The 21,544-nt window shown below is 35.0% G+C and overlaps 1 protein-coding gene across 3 annotated transcripts in view; it reads right to left on the reverse strand.

Annotated features, from left to right (window-relative positions):
* The window catches only part of LOC118201817 (flavin-containing monooxygenase 5-like), a 210,149-nt gene that overhangs the window by 17,853 nt on the left and 170,752 nt on the right, over nucleotides 1-21,544 (reverse strand). Inside the window, exon 1 of one of the 3 annotated variants that reach the window (XM_035373980.2) lies at nucleotides 802-947. The exons of the other annotated variants lie outside the window; for them this stretch is intronic. The gene's annotated coding sequence lies outside the window, so the exon portion shown is untranslated. Of the gene's footprint in view, nucleotides 1-801; nucleotides 948-21,544 lie in introns of those variants that run through there. 3 annotated transcript variants of the gene reach the window in all.

A 21,544-nucleotide genomic window follows, 5' to 3' on the forward strand; every position in this document is an offset into this window, starting at 1 on the left:
GATGCCTTTTCTTTGAAAAAAATTCTCGCTAGGTGCAGAATCGCCCACTTATTTATTTGCCGCTTTCTACAAGGGTAAAAACATTTGGATTTTTGTCAATTTTATTTTACTTTTTAAGTGAAAATAGGTCGATGTGTACATGGATACAGAGTATGTGCAATTCTTAAAAACGCGTCAAGCAGTGGGTGATTCTGCACTTTACCTAAAATTCTGTTGCAGACTTTTCGCCATGGCCAATTCCCAAATTGTTAAATCCACAGGATAGCAAAAAAGAATTTGAAATCTAAAAAGGATTTAAAAATTAAACTAGTATTTCAATGGCGTCTTAAGAAATATAGAACTATATAAACTTACGCAATCTGAAATCAGCGCGTACGCTAGATTTGGCGCTTTTGCGCATACATTTTCGTTGCATTTTTTTTTTTTTTTTTTTTTTTTTTTTTTTTACGGTCCTGAAAACGGAATAGTAGCCAATTTTCTTTAATTGGTCTTACAGAAAATGCACCTTGCATTAAAGTTCATTAAAGTGCGGAGTATACCTACATAATATCGAACTATTTTGAATAAGATTTTAAGATATATTTTTGTAATGTAGGGATTCCCCGAAAAAGGACTTTCAGTTCTAAGGAGCTACAAAGTTTGAAGACCACTGTACTATTAATAACCACGGCGTTTACGTTACAACAGCGTTATTTTTGTAAAGCTTTGGAATTTTAGTTGCATATTTCGTTAAGGAGCCCACTCACTCAGTACGTTTCTGTGATGTTTCAAAGGTAGAATTAAATAAAAAAATCTTCTTACTTGAACTGCCGGCTTTCTTCAAAGAATGCCTTCACTCCTCGACTTCATTTGAATAAAACTGGAATGGACTCATTAATTGCTGAATATATTTGAGATAATACCAGGTAGATATATTGACTGGGTTCGTAGTTCAGCCTCAGGCGCAAAGTACGCCACAGTTTGACAGATAAGATATTGTATCAGATACTTTTTCTCAGAGACCCTCAACCTATCTTAATACACAAGCTGAGAGCAGAATATTAAATTGGGCAACCCTAGCATTTCAGAACTGATACGCTGAAGTTATTGGAATTACCTAAGTACTTAACTTTAATGATATGTTTGCAGAGGAACATTGAACTGATTTTTATTTATCTAGTCATAGCAGAGCTTCTTAAACGTTTTTCAACCGCGACCTCTTTTTATCACTGAGATTTTGTTCGCGACCATACATATCAAATATAAAATAAAGATATAAAAATAAATATCCTTCCGTAAATAATTTACTTCTTTGATAAACAATGTACATATTAAAAGAAATATTTTAGGATTTATTTTAAGCAAACAAAAATTAAAGAAAGTTCTAATGAGACAGATGTGCTCATTTCCTGCTGCATAACAAATTAAATGTTGGTGCGATATTTGACGCTGCTGGACATCTTTAGCATGTTTCAACAATGAATGACATTTGGTTTTAATTAACGTTAAAGCTGAAAAAGTAGTTTTATAAAAATATGTGGTATTGAAAGAGAGAAAAACATATAATAAGCCTTTTCAGGGTTTAAAATAGCACCCTTTTCAGAAATAATGAGAAATTTAGTTCTAACTGCAATCTATGATTTTTGAGAAAACTCAAGTTTTAGGTTTGGATCGCTAAGTAGCTTTACAATTCCTTTAGCACTTTATATATAAAAAAAATCTAATTAATATCAATTAATGTAATGTCTTTATAAGTCTAATCTCATTAGTATTAATTCATATAATGTCTTTATAAGTCTAATCTCATTAATGTCAATTAATGTAATTTCTTCAAAAGTCTTATGAGGAAAATGCAGAATGACCCACTGCTTCGCGCCTTTCTCAAAATCGACAACTTGAATATAATAAGTCAAAGAATTGCACAAACTCGGTATCCATGTACACATCGACTACTTAAAAAAACATCAGAGAATTGCACAACCTTGGCATTGCGCAGACCCTCGACTTTGTGCATGACACATCGATACGCACCATATAGGTGGGCGATTCTGCATTTTACTGGTCTTATGAATGCAGTTTCTTTAAATTCAACTATCGAAATCGCATTTTCGAGATCCCTAAATTTCGATTTGCGGTCCCATTTGTTGTCGCGAACCAAATGTCGTTTAATTAACGTTAATAATGAAAATCAAAAAATACCTAACTCGTAATTTTAGGCGTTCAGATTTGAAGTTTAAGTGTGATATTCCAACATTCTTTCGAATTCTGATTTTCCCTTGGGAGAACTCCGTAGAGGAATTGCATGGAATTTCAGAATTCCGAGGAATAGAATTTGACGATCATTGCATTTAGTAAGAAAAAATCTGATGTGTACACCACATGACTTCCCTGTACGGAATATTAAATTATACGCATTTTTCTTGCATTTCGTTTAATTTTATTGGATTGAATTAAATCTACTTCGCCGACAACGCATAAACCACAATAGAATAAATGCATTGTTTAAAATTGAATCTATGTGTTTACCATAGCGACACTCTGGTGCTAGGTTCACTTAACAGTATTATATTTATTTCATATTATAACTCAGAATGCACAAAATTTATATCATTTAAAGAATTATCCAATCGTTGCCACATGTTCTATTCAAATACTATAATAAAGCTGGAACGATGTACGAGTATAAAAGAAATTAAGCAAACAAAACAAACAAGAAACAGTTTTTCACAGACGATTGAGTATTTCTCATTCAATTCATTCAGTTCTCCCTTCGCGACAAGGCAAAAATACATAAAAACTCAAAATATCTGTATTAAAAATTACGAAGTAAATCTTAAATACTGATTTCCTCGAACAAATTCCAGGAAGGATTAAGCATGATTTAATTCGCAATAATAAATGAAGGAGTTATCTTTGTTGTTGCAAAACTACGTTTCTCTAGATTGGCAATAAATCCACTGTTCTGCTGTTTCAAATGTAAACAAGCAATGGCCGCCATCAAAAAAGATTATTAAGCTTAGCGGCACTTAAACAACTTTGAAATTGTTGATAATTCTAAACATATTGCATATGCAATACTAAAAAGGCATTACTAAAGGCATAAAAACCTTAACCGGAGTATACGAACAACATAATTCAATCATTTTTAAAGCAAAAAATGTATAATTTACAAACATATAAGAGTAAAGAAACTGAGATCACTGTGCCGGGTAACAGAGTGGATATATATATAAATATATTTATATACGTTTGGCTCGGCCGATTGCAGCCAAAATACGAGGTACACATGTACATGTTATAGTAGTCCTATATGCAAAATTTCAACGTTCTGAGGGTACTCGTTTTTGAGTTACGCGAGATACGTACGTACGTACAGACGCCACGAAAAATTCTCTTCAGAATTCATTTTAAATCATTTTTATAATTTTTTTGGAAGAAAGGAGTCTTTTATTGTGTCCTTACGTACAGATATCGCGCAAAAACATCCTTAAATTGCATTCGATAGTGGTCAAAATGTATATTTTCGTTGAAATATGCTGCCTGAATCTTTTCGCGATTATAATACTTCCTTTTTACTTCGTACAAGGAAGTAAAAATCAGAAAAGCAGAAAGAATTAAGTCGTTCTTTTGGTAATTAATCTGAATATTAAATGAATTAGAAAGTGTTAAGCAACTTTTAGTGTTAAGTAACAGAAAATATAAATATCTTATTTGCTTTAACATTCATAGACATTAATTGTAAAATTTGGATGTAGTATAATGCTTTTTTGTTTGAGCACCAGTGCTGCTATTAGTCTCGTAACTGACTTTCTGTTCGTAGCACATCTATGTCCGAATCATTTTTCAAATGGTTGCCATCAAATGTTATCGCGATGTATTTCTATTAAAAAAATTAATAATGAAGAATTTTTATGTATTTATGCATATTCGTCACACTGTGAAAAAACGACGGCACCCAAAACTACCGAATTCTTAATAAACATAGTCCACTAACCGAATATGGAGACCTCGAAGCCAGAATTTTGGATTTCGCGTTTCTGATACATTTCAGATTTGGTACAAATTTAGGGAGTTTTTATTTAACGGACTCTGCGATTTGAAAGCCAGAAGTGGCAACAGTGTTCGAAATAACAATTTTATCTCCAGTGCCCTACACAGCTGCCATTTCGCAAAATGTAAGATATTTATATTTTAATTTTAATCTCCAAATTCGGCTATTCCAATGCAGTCGGTTTCCATTGTCTCAAACACAATATTTATTAACTCTTCGCACCGGTGTGTTGACGTTCTGCAAAGCGTAACATGTTTTAAATTTCAAAGTTAATCTTTCTGTTACTCAATAGGAAATGACATTGTCAACGAAATCGCAGATAAACCCACGGGGGGGGGGGCTGCCAGTAACAACAACGCCGACTTTTAAGATATTCCACTACCCCATTCATATATCAAGCGTCAACTCAAGAACGACCTAACCTCAAGAATACATCAGCTCACATCAAGGTTTGGTTTGGTATATGTGATTACGGCAGAGCCTCGAGGGGGGGGGTAAGCATGCCTTCGTGGAAGGTTTCTATAGGAAACTGGCTCGCATAACGTTACACGCGAGAAAAACCGTGAAAATGCCCGTGCGAGCCAGCCCGTTCACAGGGATTCGAATCCCGATGCAGGCATCCATTCAGTTATGTTTAGCAATTTTTACATAAATTATAATAATGATCTGAAATACTTACTTACTCTTATGCTTCCATTCAGTCATGTTTAGCCTTTTTTATATAAATTATAATAATAAAAAAGTAATAAATTATAATAATAAAAAAATTATAATAATAAAATAATATAAATTATAATAATAATAAAAATAGATAGTTATTTACTATTATACTTCCTTTCTTGCCGCAATTATTAGGGTTGCTACAATTATTTTGGCAGCATTGGCATCAACAATAGTTTGGCGATTTTTTACGGTCCTCGAAACCGAATAGTACCTATTTCTATATCTACACTGTTCGTGTTGAGTCATTCAGAGAATTTTGCGACTTTACCTGTGTAGAGTACCAGCGCGTTTTAGGATATGAGAAAACTGGATGGTTATCTTTGATGCCTGCAGTAGATGGAGTTTTAAAATTGTTTCCTGCACTGAAATCCTATTTCTTGTCGGAAGGAAAGTGTGTCCACCCTAATCCGCATTTTTTTTAGAATCTCTGTGCTACATTGTGGCTCTATTTCGTACATAATATCGCTGCGGTGTTTCAAGCAGCAGTTGACAGGTGACAGGTGAGAGCAGGGTCCGTACACCCGAGCGGCTTTCACTGACTATTCGGGTATCGTTCGAATCCCGCAACTGTCCAGAAAAAGAATATTGCAAACAGGGGCAGATGGAGGAAAACAGGGTATTGCGGATTCCTACAATAACAGTGCTTATTATACAATAAAAAGATACATCAAAAAGTGCTGTTACTATGTTGAATTACCACAATAGTAGTACATCGTATTACATTATACAGTGCACTATTATAATAGTCGATGCATGGACGAATGAATGGCTTCAAGAAGACGTTAAGAGCTCCAGTAACGAAGAAAGGTAACACTACTTCCCTCACAGGGCTGTAATGAAAGAAAATTCCTCTACAAGAGTGAGACCTGCTTTTGATGGATCGGCCAGAGAAAAGAACTCACCTTCTAGCAACGACTGCCTGGAAAAGAGGCCCAATACCGTCGAGCTCATTCCAACCATCATGAATCGATTTAGATTAAAGAAAATAGACGTTGTTGCAGACAGTCGTAGAGCCTTTCTACAAATTGGACTGAGTGAGAGTGATCGACCATATCTAAAGTTTTTAAGGTGGGAGGGTGGTGATGCTGCCGAACCTAACATTTTCTAGCATAGACGGTTTGTGTTCGGACTTTCGTTTTCCCCGTATCTTTCGGGAGCACCCATTCCATTTCATTTACAGAATGCTTCTCACCGTTTTGAAAAAACGGCCAACAAGCTGTTGGAATCTTTTTACGTTTATAACTGTCTTACCAGTGTGGTAAATCGCGAATAACTTGAGAAATTTATTGAGGAATCCAAACTGGTTCTTAGCACTGCCAAACTCAAACTACGATGGTGGGAGCACAGTTATAATAATCAAAAATCTGAAGACCCTTTGCCAAAAAATGAAAAGAATATTCCAGTTCAAGGGCTTAAGTCGAACTTGAAGAATGACGCTTTGACGATAGATTTACGAGAAAATGTTGAAGACGATACAACTGTTCCCCTTGACTTCATCTGTCCTGTTACTTTGAGACCAAAAGTCATCCTACGAGAGTGCTGGAAATTGAAAGTATCGTGGGATACTGAACTTCCTACCACCATTGGAAAGAAGTTTGAGAAGTGCAGACAGAAACTTTCTAAGCTGAAAGAAATAGAAATTCTTAGATGTCTTATCCCCAGTTGTGAAGTACCAAGAAGTCTAACATTACCTGTATTCTGTGACAATGATTCTAATTTTTCAGGAGTTGAGAATTTGCTGAAGAAAATTGATTGGGACATCATTTTCCAATACAGATAAAAAAGATCTCAAAAGATCATTTGGAAATTTAATCCCTCGTCTGCCCTATGGTGGGGTGGGTGGTGGGAACGTTTGAGAGGTATAAGGAAAGGGATTCTATGAAAGGTTCTAGGTAGGCGTTCACTAAATTTAGAAGAAATGAACACCGTTATTTGTGACATTGAAGGTGTGATTAATTAACGACCTTCAGAATATGTTGATGATTTAACTCCAATCATCGGTCGAATCATCGAAGTCTCCTGAAAATCAGAAACCCATCCCAATTTGTGATATTGTTCTGGTTTTTAGTGACAACGTCAAGAAAATTGAATGGTCTCTGGCCGGGATAGTCGAACTCTATCCTTCTAAAGATGCACAAGTTCGCCTAGTAAAAATAAAAATGAAAAACGGAAAATTTCTCCGCCTTGTGCTTAGGTTAATACCTTTTGAAGTGACTAGTAGAAGTGACCCGATTATACCTGTAGCAGAACAGGGTTCTATTCCCAATGAACCGAAGACTGTTAAAATCGTCTTCCAGAGACCGTGTCTGACAAGCCAGTACTAGCTCAAAAGAGACTTCTTCTAAGCAAAAAACTATTAAAGACTTTTTTCCAGAGTCTGTTCTTGAAAAAAGATCTAGATATGGACGATTAATTAAACACAGAATTAGGGTTGGAGATTCCTTGTTTCGAATCTCAAAGGTGGGAATACGTTGGGATACGTGATACTTCCGCCTGTGCGCGCGCATAACAGATTAAAATGATTACGTAAGTTTTTACCGCGCGCTCAATGATTTATGCTGTAATCTATATTCTATTTTTTTAATGTTTTAGAAAATGGTTGTGCAGTTTTTGATCTTTTGTAATAACCTCTATGTTATAACTTGTGCACAGATTAAAGTTTTAAAAAGCTGATCCTTTATGTATTTTTGGATATACCTGAATGAAGAACCCGATGATTCAGGTAAGTGCTGTTTTACTTACCTACTGTTGGAATGCTTTCCGCATTAATTAAAATTGTCTATTGATAGGGGACACAATAACGACATCAGAAATTTATTTAAAGACTGGCATATCGCTGCAAGTGGATTTCCAAAGCTTCACTTGTCACAACCTGACTGTATAGACTGCTGTGTCAAACTTGTTACCGAAGTATCTAAAACGAATTACGAACAGAAATTACGAAATATTGCTAAAAAAAAAAAAAAACTGTGAAAATGCACGTATTTTTCCTGAATCTCAGAAGAAATTTCAGATGTAGCCCCTAGAATGAAGCCGGATATAAACTAAAGGAAAATCAGTGGAAATAATAGTTACGCGCCGATGTGAGGTGGACATTGAAAGATAGCGGAAGAAGGCAATGCAAATAGATGGCAAAACACTGAGGATTGAAGAGCATCCTAAGAGGAAGGGTAGAAGAAGAGAGGAGATTCAACAAGCCAAAGCAGTGAGTAAAGCTGCGAAATTAAGGGCAACCCCAGAAACAAGCATTTGACAGATACTACTCTAAAGACATTAGGTTATTTCGAAGCAAGAGACTTAAAAATTAACAATTCCCTCCCCTGTACCTTTCAAATACGCCCGAGCGTGCTGCCATTACACCACGAAGGCATGCTAAGAATGCGGGAGAAATACCTTGTACTGCTACCATCCGAGGAAGAGGCCAAGAATGCCTAGAAATGAGTGCTTTGGAAATCTAGCAGATTCCGCGACGATGTAGATCAAGAAAAGGAAGTGAATGAGGACGAAAGAAATCAGTCGTCCTAGCAAAGGTTCCAAAGGAAAATGACATGACCACCGGAGGTCACATAAGGGCAACATACATCTAGCAGAATGAGATACCACATTATAAGCGAATATGAGCACTAGATGAGGAATCCAACCACCGACCAAAATGGAGAACACATGCAAGCAGAGTGTACTGACTCACATGGAAAGATTTCCTGAAAAGAGAATGAGGGCATTCAAGAACAGAATTAGAGTAGTGGCAAAGTAAAAGACAAGAGCAAATTTTAATAATTCAATAATTTAATGAATTTTAATAATTTAAGTAAAAGACAATTCAATTAGTTTGTGTGTTTATACACTGTCTATGTTAATTCAATAACAGAGTGAATGCAATGGTAACTAATGAATTTTAAATAGCTTGAAAATTGTATTGTGTTTGTTTTGGTTTATTTAATTACGGCAAAGCCTCGAGGGCTATCTGCCTAAAGGGAGGGATGCCTTTGTGGAGTACTTTCTAAGGGAAACTGGCTCGTATACACGTTATACATGGGAAAAACCTGAGAAACGCCCTTGCAGCCAACTCGCTAGTGGGATTCGAACCTCTAAACGAACTACCTGTGTTTAGCGACTTTACCGCTCGGCCGCAGGTTGGCCATACTGTGTGTATATAGTATATCTTAAGAACTGAATGCTCTTGTAAAGTAAAATGAGTTATAGTTATTGTAGTAAAAGTTAGTTTAATGTAAGTGGATGTGCTTATGGATGTGTTTATGGACGTGCTTCGATATGATAACATGAAAAAGAGTTTTAAAACCTGCATAATGGAAAGACCTGAAAACTTGAGAATGTAGATATGGTTATTGTTATTTACTAGTTTTTCTCATCGACTTTTTCACATGGGATCAGTAGCTATTGGATTTTCTTACACACGGAAAGTATTTAAATGGAAAGTTACCCGCTATTCCTACACGACAGCAACATTCAGTCTTCTGAATGCTGCGGCAACATCAGCAATAGTACCTTTCTTAAATCGGAAGTACATGAAGCAACAGTAGGACTTGCACAGAGGCTGTTCACACATTTTTTAGACGATGTATATTGTATTCACAAAACTAAATTACATAAAATTCTTGTGATTTAAATGTTCTATTTGACATCCCTTATTCTGATCTATCTTTCGACACCGCAATTTCCAGGATAATAATGCCTTTTGAAGTGGCAGAAGAGATATTCTATCCCATTCCTCTCGAACAGCTTTCTAAGTCCTGCTAGGGTTTTGGGACAACGTTTGGATAATGCAGTTTTTAAAAGTCCGAAAGCACAAAAATCCATAGGTGACACATCGGGAGATTTAGTAGGGATATCAGTGAAGGGTTATGACCTTGATACCAGTTTTTTGTTCCATTTCTTTTAGAAAATTTACAGTGAATTTTGATGTGTGATTGCTAGCTTTGTCCTGATGGAGTCTCACAGATGAATAGCGCTGTAGGTAAAGCGATGGTATTTCATTCAGAAAAATTGGCGATGAAATATGTTCCTGATAGTGTTTGGAGTAATTCTTGACATTTTATTGCACTCCCTTTATTTTTAACTTGCCATTATAAGAAAAACCAGCAACAATCATGAATCCCTTATAAAAACTTTCTTTCGATTCTTTGAACCATGTAAAATGTTTTTCTCCCCTTTTATGATAATAAATGGCTCTTTTTTGTTACAATCATTTAAATACACTCATGCTTCATCTATTGTGACAATTGTTTTCCATTTTTCTATGGATAAGTGTTTCTCATATAAAATTCTGCAGCGTGTCCTGCGTTGATCGATATGGTTTGGAAGAAGACGATGCACATTGCGTTTACAATGTTTTGTTTACAATGGACACCGAGCATTTTAATGATTTTGCAACTGCCCTTTGACTAGGGGATTTTCTTTTCACATTAAACAACGTACCTTTGCAATAGTCGAAGATGTCCGTTTTTTCCTTGGATACTTGTTTGGAATTTTTGTCCCACTTGAGGATCTAATTTGACGTTTTTTTTTTCCTTTCTTGTTGATGATATTACCTATCGACGCTTTAGATATCACAAAAGTATGACTCTCACATCGTTTTTGGATAACGGAATATGCATATTTCTCTTCGGGAAGAGCGTAAATATTGCCTTCGAACCAGTGCTTTGTTAAATTCGCCATTTTGAATAAAAACAAATCTTTCAAGCCACAGACGATAATTTTGACTTTTAAAAACATAGTACAATTGCAATTACTTCTTTTGCAGCAAACGACCTCTCATGTCAGTGGCAATAACGGAAGGCCTCATATTTTATAGTACGTATAAGGGCGGAACTCAAATATTTTCATATATTGTTGTTTTCTTTGTATTATACATGTAAATATTAAATTTTTACTGCCAAGGTATACTACAACTGTTTAAACTATCATGTCATATGCACATCTATTTTTAACTGGCATAATATTTTCAATGTATTTTACCGCAAACATATTAGTCCATACCTTTGTATTCCTCATTACTGTAATCTGCTGTATACTACTGTAATTTTTGACAACCTATACTGGATGTTTATCATACTGTACCGTATTTTTATAATATTTTCAATGTATTTTACCGCAAACATATTAGTCCATACCTTTGTATTCCTCATTACTGTAATCTGCTGTATACTACTGTAATTTTTGACAACCTATACTGGATGTTTATCATACTGTACCGTATTTTTATCATATTATAACCTCTCTATAGTTATGTGTTTGACTTCTCCTCAGGAGTTTATCCTCGCGCTGTGTGATGTATTAAGTATAATGATATATCACTTGTTAGAAGTCTTATGCAATAACACATATCATTTCTTAACTACATCGTATTATGTTAAATGTATCGTAACCTGTTATTTACACAAATGCAACAATTTTACTGCCAAGGTATACCACAATTGTTCATAATCAATCAGTCATTTTCAATTATATACGCGTATTTGAATAAGTATTGTTTTAAGGGTTCTCTAGATCATGGTGGACGTAGTGCTATATTAATTAACCGTATGGTAGAGGCATAGTGCCCACGTTCCCCGTTCCTTATCCTTATCCTTAATATAAGTGGAAAAGTGTTAAAAAGGTAGGCTTTCTAATGTACTTAATTTTAAACTAACTAGAAAACATTAGCTAAGATGATGACATTGGGTGTCGTTGAGATCTGATGTATACCTAATACACTAACTCTGAAGGAATTGATATAAGAGGTAGAAATTGTTTTGATACAGCTTTAAGTCACACGGTTACTCCCCCGTCACAAAATTAGAATGCAACGAAGAGAGTTAAGGGGTGCATAAGTGATAAGTGACGGAGGACGAGGGCATTGTCCCTTTACCTTAATGGTTAATCAGTACAAGGGATGCATAATGTGGTAGGTTTTTAAATCAAGCGTTTACATGTTATTGATACGATCAAAAGTACAATGTTCTAAACTAGGGACGGCCAGCCCTCTGCGGAATTCGCGAAGTTTGTGATATGGGCGCAAAGAGCTGTGAATGCTTTTGTATCAACTTATGTCTCCAAATCTCTTAAGTTTCCGAAGCTTCGGAGTTTTTAACCTCTTCTACGCACTTCACTCCTAGGAAATTTGTAATCAATTTTCGCACTATCTAGAAATGTAGGGAGAACTCCTAGATAAAAGTTCACACAATCACCAGAGTTTGCAGCACGTCATTGAAGATCGTAAATTACTGGTTTCCGCGTCCGCAGGGAGTGAGAGCATGTCAACTTTCTTTGAAATCCTTGTTATAATATAAATTACTGTGAAACGAACCTTTCTACTTCCTTGTACGAAGTAAAAAGGAAGTATTGTAATCGCGAAAAGTTTCAGGCAGCATATTTCAACGAAAATATCCATTTTGACCGATATCGAATGCAATTTAACGATGTTTTTGCGTGATATCTGTACGTAAGAACGGAATAAAAGACTCTGTTCCTCCAAAAAATTATAAAACTGCTTTAAAATGAATTCTGAAGAGAATTTTTCGTGGCGTCTGTACGAACGTATGTACATACGTACGTATCTCGCATAACTCAAAAACGAGTAGCCTCAGAACGTTGAAATTTTGTATATAGGACTGCTGTAAAATGTAGATGTGCACCTCGTATTTTGGTTGCAATTGGCCGAGCCAAACGTATATAAATATATTTATAAATAAATCCACTCTGTTACCCGGCTCAGTGACCTCAGTTTCTTTACTCTTATATGTTTGTAAATTGTGTATTTTTTGCTTTAAAAATGATTGAATTATGTTGTTCTTATCTTCCGGTTAAGGTTTTTATGCCTTTAGTAAATCTGTATGCAATACGTTTAGAATTATCAACAATTTTAAAGTTGTTTAAGTGCCGCTAAGAGTAATAATTTTTTGGTGGCGGCCATTGCTTGTTTACATTTGAAACAGTAGAATAGTGGATGTGTTGCCAATCTAGAGAAACTTAGCTTCGCAACAACAAAGATAACGCCTTCATTCATTATTGCGAATTAAATCATGCTTAATCCTTTCTGGAATTTTTTCGAGGAAATAAGTGTTTAAGATTTACTTCGTAATTTTTAATACAGATATTTTGAGTTTTTATGTATTTTTGCCTTGTCGCGAAGGGAGAACTGAATGAATTGAATGAGAAATACTCAATCGTCTGTGTAAAACCGTTTCTTTTTTGTTTTGTTTGCTTAATTTCTTTTATACATCGTTCTAGCTTTATTATAGTATTTGAATAGAACATGGGGCAACGATTAGATAATTCTTTAAATGATATAAATTGTGTGCATTCTGAGTTATAATATGAACGAAATATAATACTGTTAAGTGAACCTAGCGCCAGAGTGTCGCTATGGTAAAAAAATAGAGTGAATTTTAAAGAATGTATTTATTCAATTGTGGTTTATGCGCTGTCGGCGAAGTAGATTTAATTCAATCCAATAAGTTTAAGTGAAATGCAAGAAAAAATGCGTATAATTTAATATCCCGTACAAGGAAGTCATGTGGTGTACACATCAGATTTTTTTTTTCTTTTTTTAGGGGAGGAGTGTAGTTGGTTAAATACCAAAGTTATTCTGATAGAGTCAGTAGTTTAACTTAACAGGTTGAAAGCTGTTTGTTCTCCATTGCTACGAGCAAGCCCTTTTTATCACATCTTACAATTCAAGGTTTATCGATTTGGAACAGCAGAACTCCGTAAGTGACCATTATTCCAGCTACAGTTAATATCAGTCTGTTGTCAATTGCAAATATACCTCCACCAGTCATTCTGTATTTAGAATTCATGATATTTTCATACAGAAGAATAAACGATTGTTTTGTAGAAATGTTAAAGGATTGTTTTAAAAGCATTTCGGAGTATTTCGCCATTATTTGTTTCAATTCTTCATTTGCTTCAATAATAATCGATCCTCTATAACAAAGCAGGAAAAATGCGATTGGAACTACAATGCTATTCCATGCAGTGTAGATCACGACAGCTGTTGATACTTGTTTGTCATTTGTCACCAGCTGACAGGCAAGATTGAAGAAGTCGGAAATGATTGAACCATAAACAAGAAGTACACAGAAACTGATTGCGTTGTCCACTTCCTTAACTCGCTCTGAGATGCATCTAAAGATCGACATATCCTCTGCAAAAGTTTTGTTGGTGCTGGATAATCCGTGCATGCTCGTTTTTAATTTTTCGCCATAGGCTCGAATTATGCTGTCGAGAGTTGCATACGAACTCATACAGAACAAAAACACAAATCCACAAGCTGATACACTGTAGACAAACGTGAGAACAATGGAAAATATAACCAACTGCAAGTAGATCTTCCTTATTTTCTTAGACATTGGAAACGGAATATAGAGAACATCGCAAATATCATCCACCATGCCATAACAGTGTAACACTAAGGTAATCTGAAAAACCACAGCAGTAAACAAAATCCCGGCAATCTCTGTTCGAACATACTTGCTGCCAATCGGGCTGTTTGAATCCAACAACATAGAAAGTTTACAAATGTTTTTAACTGAACGACTTAATATTCTACGCTTGGCAAACAGTACGATCGTTATTCCGTAGCCACACGCATTGCTGCCGTACACCGTCAGTTGCATCGAAAAGGAAGGTAACACTTGGTGGACGTAAAAGAAGTGAAAAATGAACACTATTGTTTGAGAAAGGAGAACAACATAGCACCATATTTTTTCCTTTCTTGTAATATCATTGCTACTCGCCTTTAAAACAGATGACGACAGAGGTACACCAAAAAATAAACCCACGTTGAATATAGAATGAAATGCATTATTTCTATATGCAATGAAATTCTTTGCATGGGTCGTCATGCCTAATTGTCTTGCAAAACTGTATAAGGTTTTTTACTTGAAAAAAAATCCGTTACTTGTTGACTTATTTTTCAAACAATTTACAAGTACGGTTGACTACAGACTATTGCCTATCTTTCATTAAACTTTGCAGATGGTGTGTTAAAAAGCATAGTTTATTGTACAGTGACCTCGCCCAAAGTGCTGAAAAAAGCCTGCTAGAAGAGTAAAATAATTAAATAATGGATATCGCAGACAGGTACTGAGAAAATAGACGAGAAAGCCGACGATAATTTTTTGTATCACAAAACATCGTTTTCGGTAAAGAAATCAACAATACAAAACAGGAGGAAGATAATAAAAACTGCTTTCCCATCTTTCAGCAACATTTTCTATAGCATGATAAATCGATCAAAACAATTTCGTAACGTCTGTAACTTTTCATTGAAAGGATGCGATTGAATTATACAGTTGAAAATAAAGTTCCAAATACATATTTTGTATCAGCATGATTGATATTTTGTATCAGCAAACGTAAAACTCATGCTTTTTGTAAGCAAACAATGCTAATCGAAATATTGATCTCCATATGAACGATGAGCCCCCCCCAAAAAAAAACATTAATCACACCTATCATTAATACTGGTAAGAACTTCGCTGAGCTGTAGTTTTCTCTGTTCCTATTAAAAATCATAAATACTTAAAAATTTTCTTTTCATATGGATATGCGAAAGATCCCTTCTCATATTCTGCCAGACAGCTAGAATTCAGTGGGGAAGACACTGTGGTCAAAATAGTCTGGTCTGGTCAGGTCAGGGTCTGGTATGACAGGAGATGTTCATAGAAACTGTTCGTACATTTTTACACGATTTTCCTTTTATTTACAGAAATATTTTACCTAAAATTTGTGTGTTTTGTATGTTTTGTTTGATAACCCTTATTCTTTACTATCTACATCCTAAGTTCAAAAACAATGGAGCTTTTTGTAGTGTAGGAAGAGGTGCTTTATCCCATTCCTCTTGAACAGATTTCCAAAGCAAGTCGACGTTTTTTAAAAGTCCAAAAGCGCAAAAATCTGTGGGTGATACATCAGAATAATTTAGTAGGGATAATCATCTTATGACCTTTCTGATGTATCACCCATAGATATCCCTACTAAATTAATCTGATGTAAGGGTAAGGGCTTGATACCCGTTTCTTGTTCCATTTTCCCAAGAAATTAGCAGTGGATTTTGAGGCGTGGCTGCTTGCTTTGTCTTCATGCACTTCTACCGATTCATGGCACTGTGGCTAAAAGATAAGGTACTATTTCCTTTTTGGAGATTGGGTGTCGGGTATGTTCCTCATAATACAGTCAAAAGTCTTTAATCCGGACTCGTCGGGACTTCGGCGATTCCGGATTATCGGTTTTTTCGGATTATAAATCATCAATTTAAATCTGATAAGATGGCATGCAGAAATTATAAAATTAAAAATATGAAACCGTAATTTATGAAATAAAGAGCAATTATGATCTAAAGAGTATCAAAATTTACAAAAAAAAAAAAAAAAAAAAGCTTAATATTTATTTGTTTACTTTATTAAACATTTATTTCAACGCGCGCATGTGTAAAGCATACATTACGCATAGTCGAAATTAGAAAATTGCAACCAGAAAATTATTTCATGTGTATTCGTGATATTTATAATGACTAGGAATTCGATTTAAATCATATCAAAGACGGAGTACATCGAGATGAAATACTACATTTAGTAAGGAATTAAAAGCCGAATAAAATAAAAACATCTGCCCTGAAGATAAGGATAGTGCTGACAGGTCAACTTCCAGTTCATTGCGTGCCGCGACGTCCCCCCCCCCGCAGAGCAGCGTGAAATTGATAAACAGATTTCGGAATGGTTAGAAAAACAAAGGATATGCCTTTATCCATTTTTTGCAGCAATTCCACTTTTTGTTTGATGGCTATCGAACCATGCTTTCGCTTTGTAGATCCTTTGGCAGCTCTAGAATCGGAATTTCTTTTTGACATAATCGAAAGTTCAAGCTTACTTTTATAAAATTGCTCTAACAATCTGCAAAAAATAATAAGCCGGATCCAGTTCAAAGATTAAGGAACAACGCAATCTGCAACATTAACTGAAATAGATAATTAGATAATTTTAGCTTAGCTTATACCGTCCGTTATACATTAAATGCGCATGCATAAACGCATATGCGCATGCATAAAGGTATTATGCGCATGCGTAAACGCATTATGCGTTTCCGCATGAGCAGAAAGTTTGTAGCTTTGAGGTCCGGATTAAAGACTTAATCCGGACTGTATGTGTGACTGTATGTGGAATTGATCTTAACATTTTCCTACACTCTCTTTGTTTTTATTTGCCGCTTTATCGAAAACCAGCAACAATCATAAATCCCTTTGAAAAACCTTCTTTAGATTCTTTGAACTATTTTTAAATTTTTTTTCTCCTCTTTGATAATAAAAATGGATTTCTTTTTATTGCAGTTATTTAAATACACCCCAGATTCATTCACTATGATTTTTTTTTTTTTTTTTTTTTTTTTTTTTTTCCCATTTCTTGTCCGGATAAATATTTCTCATAAAGAATTCTGCATTAAGTAAGGAAAAATGCAGAAACAATTTGCCTAACACATGCGCCTAGCAGTTGCGAATTTCAGATTTCGAATCTCATCATTGCTCATTTTTTATGTGGCTTGCTCTGACGAAAATAATAGTTAATCTAGGATATGATTTTATATATTTATTTATAACTAAATGTTTCTTCACAGTTAATTATTGTTTGTAAGTGCATATATTTATTAATTGTTTTTGCATTGGAGAAACTTTATGTATATTTTTGGAAGCAGGCGAGATGCAAAATTAGCAACCGCCTTCGCCGGGAATCGAACCACGGACCTCTGGAATACGCGCCCAGCGTGCAGGCCACCACACCACGAAGGCATGGCAGGAAGGCGGGAGAAATACCTTATAAATGTCATCATAACATAGAATTACAGCAGCGTATCATAAGTAATAACTGATTTATTTTCCTACGTTTTCCTAATGCGTGACTTATTTCCTTGCGTTGTCCTAATGGGGCTCCTAATGCATGCTTATTCACTGGAAAATCACTATCAAATTTTTGGAGCAAAAACATTACCTTTCTTTTCTACGTATATAAATTGGCAGGAGGTTTATAAAAAGAGACTATTTGTATAAGATTTAAAACGTAAAAAGAACGTAGCTTCCTTTAGTTTATTTCTTTTATCTCAATAACTAAATCTGATGGAAGAATTCCTACCACGCAAAGCAATATCAGCTAACTATGATAACTAAAAGTGTCTGAAAAGTGTATTATAGAGCAAGACGAGTTTTACATTGCATCAAGACTATCTCTCGAATGTATTTGCTACATTTATAAATTCTGAAAAAATAAAATTTTCTATGCGGGTTGAAAATCGAAAAGGATGATGGTAAAACATGTAATAATTCACATGATGATTTTCTCAACTTTTGTTTTTATATGTTATTTGTTAAATTCCATACAATCTATATTTCAACCACCTTGTAAAAAAAAAAAAAAAAAAAAAAAAGTTTATTTTTTACTTATAATCGTGAAACTCCTGACACAAAAAACTACAACCCTTCTTGGACTTTGGAAGGCTGTTGAAGAGAAATGGAATAAAATACCATCTCCGATGCTACAAAAGTATCGTATCGTAAATTACGGTATAGGTTATAAAATAAGGTTATCAAATGGAATATTTAAAGCCCAATTTTAAGTAAAATGCTTCTGCAAAATCAATGAAAATCGTCTAAAATTGTGCGAATAGCCTCTGTAAGTACGAAAAGATCAATGTTCGTCTGCGTTCTTTACAATTTTATTATTTCATATGCCAGGAAGTTCGTCTGCAGAAACGTTCACGTAATTTCTTTCTTTTCACACCATTAACCCCTTAATCTACAATGACGGGCATAGCCCGCGTACGGTGATCGCGCCAGAAGTGAATAATACGTGCAATATTTGATACGCAATTGCAGTTTGATGCAATAATTGTGGTAGATGCAAGTATTACAAAATGTTTGTTTATACAAAACTCCAAAATACAAAATTAGTAATCTGTAACGGTATAATATATTTCAAAGCATTTCTGGTACATGTAACGGAACTTTACACTTTTTACACTCGTGTTCTATGTGGATTTTTCTCGCACTCGATCTGCATACTGATTCCTTTCGGTTACAATATTGTTCCAAAATATGTCATCAAATATTAGATTAAATATAACAAATTCTCCTCTACCTTCCTCCTAATTGACATAAGGCTTCCTCTGTTATGCCAGGAGTCATCGTATAGTCCCAGATTTTTGGACTATTTCTTATTTCTTTCCAAAGCCAGGACTCTGGTAGTTGATCGTCATCCGATGTATCATCCATAATTATTCGCCTATACTTTCTTCGAAAATTACATAATTCGTCATGTTTACGATTGCCCGGATTAGCGTGTTACACAAGTCGTGCCAATGTCCCGAACGCTATGCGATCTTGTATACAATTTCGGCCCAACATATTCGAATCTAAATCGTAGGTTAAGGAGTTAACTCATCAAAAACAAGCCCATGAATATGCCACGTGACTACATAACTGATGCTATTTACTGCCCTAATGATATTTCCGTTCCAACTACTCACGAGGAAGTTCTTTTGCTCCCTATGTTCGCGGCTCGGTACGGTTTGCTTGCAGGGGGGGGGGACTGATATATTGGTATGGAATCAATTTTATCCGCGCTGAGTATTTTTTAAAGTAAAGCATAATAAGCACGAAAAAGCTTTCTTCGTACTTACGTACTATCCCATCAGCCGTTGGCGGAAATTTCGGCGACGGTCGCCAGTCGCCGTCCTTAATGCGGAATTCTAAAGAATACGTTCATACATATTTGTTGCTAAATCGTGCTTGTCGACGAAACCATTTTTTTTTTCAAACTATTTCGTTCACATAAAATAAATATATCTACTCAAAAATATTTACTTTGTTTCGATGGAAGTATGTCGACTCTGCTTGAGAGTAACAGGAAAAAAAAAAAAAAAGTAAAAAATTATGATACGAAAGGTACCAGTTAGCAGAAAATCGCTAACTACTTTTAATCTAAATTCCAAATTAGATTTATCTGTCAATTATAAAGGCGCACAAGCGGCCGAGCGGTACAGTCTGAGGTTCGAATCCCGAGAACGAGCTTTCTGCGTGGGCGTTTTCGTGGTTTTCCCATGTGTAAACATATGTACGAGCCAGTTTCCCTTAGAAAGTCCACCACGAAGGCATCCTTTCCCTCATGCAGAGAACCCTCGAGCGCTTCGCCGTAATCAAATAAACCAAACTGTCACTTATAAAGTTTATTTTTTGTTTCTTATCACGTCACTATGTGATTTTACAGCATTTAAAGTTGGGTTAAATGTTCACCCAAGACGTGTTGTTTGAAGGCTAACAAACTGATTTCGAACTGTTCGAAAATTAATTTCAAGCGTTCAAGATATAATGTGCAAATCTTTCAAATAAGCTTCCGGGTCGAATTTTGAATAAGTCTCTAATACGTTTTACAGATAGTGAGTTAATAATAACAATCCTGCTATAAGCCTTCACTGGAGCAGAAGTTTGGCTTATGTGATTACGGCAAAGCCTCGACGGCTATCTGTCAAAGGGGGGAATACCTACGTGCTGGATTTTTTAAGGAAAAATTGCTCGTGTTCACGGGATTCGAACCTCGGACAAAACTACTGGTGTTCAACGACTTTACCGCTCGGTCGCTGGTGAGCCTGGAGCAGAAGAAAACGATTTAATTGCGATCGAACTTTCTTAGGATTAGGTCTTAAAGGAGCGTTGAAAATTGATTTTGCAACTTTCATACATTAAAATGTGCAACGCACTTCACTGCATGTCCTTGTAATTTTCAGTTTGAAACGTTGCATCAGTTCTTATAATCTTTAAATGAGTTTATCTACTTGTTTGTTAACTCTAATCGCTCCTAAAATATTCGGAAACGGTAAATGTGTGTAATAAGTTATAAACAATATTTACGAATATCTTACAAAATGTGTTTTTTATTTCTCCTCTTTATGACAACATAATTAGATTTGATCAACAAGTTTTATGACATTTTAGTAACGAAAAGTTCTAAAAGTATTATAGAGTATTAAAATCAATGCTTGCAGCACGTTTGTCTATTAAAAGAAACTTTATCCGCCCAATTCAATAAAAAAAAATTTTTAAATAATATTAATCATATCTTTATTCTGTTCTCGGAAGATGAAAAACTAAAACAAAGAAGTGGAAATCACATCTTCTAATCCTAGCCGCAGGAAAAACTTCCGAAAAATTAAAAACCAAGAAAAATATATAAAATAGAACGGGTTTATAGACTACTTTAATCATTTCCGGGAAAACTACCAGATTGCATTTAATGAAATGTTTTGTTTTTTACATTGTCCCCCTCCAAAATGTGCATATTATTACACACAAAGTAAAATTATGTGTAAAAGACTACAATGAATTTTTTATACGGTTTCAACTTGATCTGTCATATTTTTGTCAAATGATTCCCTCCTGCGAATAAAATTTATTTCCGCATTTGTGGAGAAAATATGCAGGGTACAACTTGCAAATATACACACCAAATAAAAAAGAAGATATCTCCCGTTCTACTGGACCGATTCCCAAATTTAACTTGTGTTTTTCATGTCTCGAAAGCGCAAATTAGGATATATATTAGATTTATATATAGCCTTGTTCTAACATAGATATTCTAACACAAAATCGGACTTTCCCTAAACTGACATACGTACTTTTTTATCAGTTAGGATTCAAAATGGAGGCAAAAAATAGATTGATGGAAAGTATGAAGGTGGCTTGCATATTCGGCTCTTAGCCTCTCCCTACTACATACCGAGTACGAAGATATCTAAGACTGTGAAAAA

Source organism: Stegodyphus dumicola, chromosome 2 (genome assembly GCF_044657685.1).
Source record: "Stegodyphus dumicola isolate Sdum_Otavi_A_Nest chromosome 2, ASM4465768v1".
In the NCBI taxonomy this organism is placed as follows: Eukaryota; Metazoa; Arthropoda; class Arachnida; order Araneae; family Eresidae; genus Stegodyphus; species Stegodyphus dumicola.